This window comes from Coptis chinensis, chromosome 4 (genome assembly GCF_015680905.1).
Source record: "Coptis chinensis isolate HL-2020 chromosome 4, ASM1568090v1, whole genome shotgun sequence".
In the NCBI taxonomy this organism is placed as follows: domain Eukaryota; kingdom Viridiplantae; phylum Streptophyta; class Magnoliopsida; order Ranunculales; family Ranunculaceae; genus Coptis; species Coptis chinensis.
The window spans coordinates 27870307-27876306 of record NC_141459.1 but is presented as its reverse complement, the minus strand read 5'-3'; positions in this window follow the sequence as shown (position 1 = coordinate 27876306).

Genomic DNA, 6000 nt, shown 5'->3' with positions numbered 1-6000 from the left:
CTTCTCCATTTAATAATGAACTGCATAAATGTGTGAGAATTATTTAACACACCATACTAATATACAAAATAAAAATCAGAAAAGAGACGGTTACATAGATCTAGATGTTCCGATCATGTTATGCATGAGTGACAAGAGAATAATGATAGACATCGTTATCAACGACTAATGTGATAGCCCATTCGCGTTGCTCCTTTTCCCATCATCTAGTTTATTCATTATTGGCAAGAAATTGAAAATTTGTGAAGAAGAATTTGTGAAGATTGAGAGAAGGAATGAGTGAAAGAGGAAAGGAGAGTTGTATTTATAACTTGGTTTGGAATCGTTGGGCATGTGACCGTTTGATCGATCCATTGGGTCTCGACCGTTGGGCTTTGAGAGTAGGCCCAATGAATCAAGGAGCAAACTCATATTTTAAAAGTACTATATTCGCGATAACATAAATAATTTCTCATTTAAACCGATGCGGAGATACAAAATTATGAGAAATCAACCGATATATAATAATTTAGCACTAAAAATAAAAATGCAATGCATTAGGAAAATAAATGACATAGTCATTTCTAAACCAAAGAAAATAAACAGCCATCGGGGAATCCTCGGGTTAGCAGAAGATGAACCGGGTTTCTACGCCTTCGCCATTTACTTTTAACTTCAGCCGAGTTGACTAGGGCAGAATGTGGCCTATAGGATCAGAAGTAACCGATCTTGAATTGTTGCTGATTAGCCATCATCATTCTCCTGAATTGGCCTTGGCGATTTCTCATTTCTTCTTTGGAATTCATTTCGAAGTAATCATCTCTTCCTCGCGAAGAAACATCCCGCGATACTAGAATTCATGTTCCTCAAGGCATCCATAGGAGTATTGATTCGGCGCATGGTATCTTCATTAAAACAACCCTGGTGGTGAAGGCGAGGAGGAGGTAACGTTATCATGCTCAATGTCATCTCTAGCTACTGGGTCCCAATGGTCTAAAACACAAGTCTCAAAAATTCCAAAATTCTCGAAAGACCTTGTTTCAATGAATGGAGTAGCAGACTGGAACCCTAAGTTAAGCATAAGCTGAGTAACAAACGCTAATGCAGAAGAGGAGCTGACCTATTTGATGCGGTCAGAAGAATATGGCCCGTGAAATGGACCATACAGAAAGTGTGCTTCCTCTCCTGTAGGATCCACAGCAGGTGCAAGAAAGTCTTGTTCACGTCAGACGTCTTTGAAGTTCCAATGACGTTGTACGCCAGCCATTGAGTGACGGCTAATTGGTTACGTCTGAGCGAATGCTGGTACACGCAGCTTCGAGCGAGTGATGTTGTACCCTCGAGAAGCGGTCAAACATCAAATCCCTCGTGGTCGGATACTCGACAATAACAGGGTCGGGCTATCGAAGAGTTAATCGGAATCGCGCAGATTCAAATCAACTCCAAAGATGAGTTCACGTTCCATCCCATCCGCCAGTAATCCAAAATTCGTCACCCGAAACCTCCATTATTATAAAATTTCAACACCAATTCTTCGGAATATTGAGCTGGGATTCGATGCAATAGATATTCCCACTCTCTACTTTCAATTTCCTCATCAAAAAATGGGTGAAACATCCCGGAATTATAGAGATTTGTGAAATTTTGTCGACCAGAATTGGCCTTCGCGGCCGCCATAGCGTATAATTTAAATTTTGATGGTGCAAATAGCAAGAGGAGGTGGAGGAGGTGGTGCTGGAGGAAGGGGGTTGAGGTTGGTGGAGTTTTTCTTGCGCGGTGGTCAATTCATCGGCCGGTATGCGCGCTGAGTGGATGGTGAGGGGACCAAGATCCGTTTTTTGTGGAAGAAGAAGTGAGGGGGGTGGACGCGTGGGTGCCCCGTGCGTGGGCTTTGTACCCGGATCTTGGGTTTTTGGGTCGGGTCAAAATTTTTGGCCCAAGTACAAATGAATTACAGAAATTCCTCTTATGTCCCGAAAAGTTCGAAATTTCAAACGTGGAAAATTGGATTCGCTTCAACTCCGAATTTAACGGATGAGATATCAAAACGATCAGTATTAAAAATGCCATCCACTAGAATATGAAAAATCACATTCAAACATCAATTTTTTTTATTTTTTTTCTATTATTATTTTTTTTTTAACAATCTTTCGTTTTTATTTATTTATCCTTTATATACAAATGTACAAGTCGAGAAGAACGGTCAACAACACCGAAATCCAAATAAAACAACACATCACAAACAGCTTAACTCGGGCAACTTTCATGTCGCTCGGGCGAACCCAATCCAGCCGACATCGTGGCTTATCCTTTATGTTTTGGGGGGGCCTGTGGTTCGTGGATCGGTACCATCCCCCGACCAATGTGCAATGGTCTAATAATAATATTACCCTTAGTACATATGGTATAGCCTCAAACCGCCAAAAACAGTCACATAGAAAACCGAACGGGTTGGCTGGGGAATCCATTGCCCGCATTTAACTAGGAAATGTCCGATGGTGCATATCACGACTCTCTTTGGGCACCATGCTGGGTGCTAATAAAACAAAACGAGTATATACATGTTGAGTCTTTTAACGCCGATCCTCAAGATTTAATGTGAGTCTTTTAACGCCGATCCTCAAGATTTAATCCCAACCTGTGGGAGCAACGGGACGACGACGAAGTTTATCCTGTTGAGCTGGTGTCAGACAATAATATACCTTATACCGGCTCATCTCGGATAAAAGATCAAGACCTGGACAGAAAGGAGTTTGACAGTTCATACACCACCCCATCCTTTTTCCGCCGCTGAAAGCAAAAGTACTACGACCATTACCAATTCGAGATGGGTGAGATTTGGACCAAATGATGAGTTGGAGTTCGCGAGGAAGAGAATAGAAAAGGGAGGAGAAAGAAGGAGTTGAAATTTTTGGTACCCATTGTTTTCCTCGAGGCACGGTTTGCTCGATTATCAGAAGACATTTATACTCAGTTCTGAAGTAGAGTTTTCGTGGACTAAGGTTCCGGCGCTTGCAACCACACACTCTAGGGAATTTTAGAAAAGAAAATAGAAGAGGGCGCTATTTACCCTAATGGCATACTTTTCCCTGTTTAAATACATGGAAAGAAGTACACCAACGAATCTATTAGTCGCGGTAGACGGATCATTGAGAAGAGTCTCTTCGACATCCGGAGAGCGAACTCATGATAATGTTTGGTACCGCCATTTACTTGAAATTCGCTACCATCATTTACGCTTTTTTTACAGAGATAGCCCCATAAGGAGTGACAAGCAGAGACGTTGAAAGGACCGCAGACCATCGAAGTTTTTAATTTTCTGGAAAGATGTGTAATCTTGAGTTGTACATCAAAACTTTTGACCGACTTTGAACTCTTTTCGCAATATGTGCTTGTCATGCACTCTTTTCATGTTGGCTTTATAGGATTTCGAGAGATCATAGGCATCACTCAATTTCCTCAAGCTCATTTAACTCGTAATTTTCTTTTTACCGCCATGTTAGTGTTATAATTGAGGCTTTTGATGGCCCATGAGCACGGTGCTCAAGTTCAACCGCAGATGACAAGGTTTTCCAAAAACGAGGCGATACGGAGACATCCCTATAGGTGTCTTAAAAGTCATTTCAGATGCCCACAAGGCATCCGATAATCGTAGAGACCAGTCTCTTTTCTAGATGGATTGACAGTTTTTTCCAAAATGGATTTTATTTTCGATTAGAGACTTTTACTTGACCAATCGTTTTTGAGGATGACACGGAGTTGCCACTTTGTGTGTGACTCCATATTTCTTTACTAATGATTCAAAAATTTTATTGCAGAAATGTTTTTCCCCGGCCACTAATTATAGCTTTGGAACACCAAATCGAGAAAATATTTTCTTTTATAAACAAAACGACCGTTTTATGATCGTTAGCTCGACATGCCAATGCCTCAATCCATTTTGACACATAGTCAACTGCTACAAGTATGTATAGGAAGCCATGAGAATTTGAAAATGGACCCATGAAGTCGATGCCCCATACATCAAAGATTTCCACAATTAGAATGGGATTTAAGGGCATCATATTACGTTGAGTAATGCGACCTAATTGGCGGCAGCGATTGATGCTTTGCAATGCTCATGTGCATCTCTAAACAAGTGTTGGCCAATAAAACCACATTGTAGAACCTTGGCCGCAGTTTTCTTACCACTAAAATGACCACCACAAGATTGTTCATGGCAGAAGGATAACACATCGCCAGGTTCCCGGTCGGGAATGCAACGGCGGATTAGTTGGTCCGAACAATACTTGAAGAGGTAGGGATCATCCCGTAAATAGAATTTCACAGTGGATAAAAACTTTTTCCGGTCATTACGGAGACCAAGATAAAGGAACTTCCTCGGTAACTAAGTAATTTACTATGTCGGTACCAACGGGACGAAAAAATAGAGTACAAGTGTTCATCCGGAAAGGAATCACGATAGGTTCAAGATCGAGATCAACATCAATCGACAAGTCTTGATAAATGGTTTGCAAACCACATTTTCGCTTACCTTTTTATCTCTAATTTCGAGAGTAAACTCTTGCAAAAGGAGAATCCATCGGATCAACCTTTGTTTTGCATCTTTTTCGCTAATAGATAACGTTAAGTCGTCGATGGTCAGTGTAGACAATAGTTGGAGAACCCACTAGGTAAGGATTTAAACTTATCTAACGATATACAACGGCGAAACTCTTTTCAGTGGTGGTGGTATAATTACGTTGAGCTTCATTAAGGGTTTTACTCGCGATAGTAAATGACAACCGGCTTATCTTCTCGCTGTTGTTCTAGTACACTCCTATAGCATAGTCGCCAAGGCCACACATTAATTCAAAAGGTTTAGACCAATCAGGTGGTTGAATTATGGGAGCGTGGTTAATGCGGTTTTAATACCTCAAAGGCTTTTTGCAACTGAAACTGAAATCAAAAGCGGCATCTTTAAGCAGAGAGATTGGTTAAAGGTCTAGCAACCTTTGAGAAATCTTGAATAAATCTCCTATAGAAACTTGCATGGTCCTAAGAATGCGCTAATGTCTCGAACTGCTTTTGGTATAGAACTGAAGCAATTTTTTCTATCTTAGCTTTGTCGAATTTCGATTCGGCCCTTTGAAACGATATGTCCTAAAACTATTCCTTTAGTAACCATGAAATGACATTTTTCCCAATTAAGAACAAGGTTTTTCTTCACAACGTGTAAAGACCTTTTCAAGATTTGATAGACACTATCGAAAAGAATCTCCATAAATTGAGAAGTCGTCCATGAATACTTCCATAAACCGCTCAACCATATCATCGAAAAATATGAAGCATGCAGCCGTTGAAAAGTACCGGTGCATTGCAAAGGCCAAAAGGCATTCGCCTATATGCAAATGTACCAAATGGATGTGAACGCTTGTCTTTTCTTGATCGCCAGGTGGTCTATGACTATCGAAAATAACCGAATAACCATCAAGAAAGCAAGAATAGGCATGACCGGCTAAACGCTCGAAAGCATCCGATCGATGAATGGAAGTGGAAAGTGATCCTTACGAGTGACGGCATTAAGTTTGCGATAGTCAATGCATATTCGCCATTTTATCGATACGAGCGGAAATGCATTCATCTTTATCATTTCACACAACCGTAATGCCGATTTTGGAACTACGCGGTACGGACTCACCCAAACACTATCGAGATAGGGTAAATAATACCCGCGATCTAGTAATTTTAACACCTCCTCTCGACCACATCTTTCATGGTAGGGTTTAGGCGACGTACCGCGGGTTCACGCGACGCCCTAGCATTTTCTTCCGTGTACGCGATGGGTGCACACATTAGGTTCAATGCCTTTAATGTCATCGAGGGACCATCCAACAGCGTAACGATGTTGTTGAATGACATTAATTAAACGAGCTTCCCGATCGTCACCAATCAGGAAGAAATAATAACCGGGTGACGACCATCAAGATCAAGCTATAACGATTTTAATTCGAAGGAAGAGGTTTTAATTCGGGGTATGGA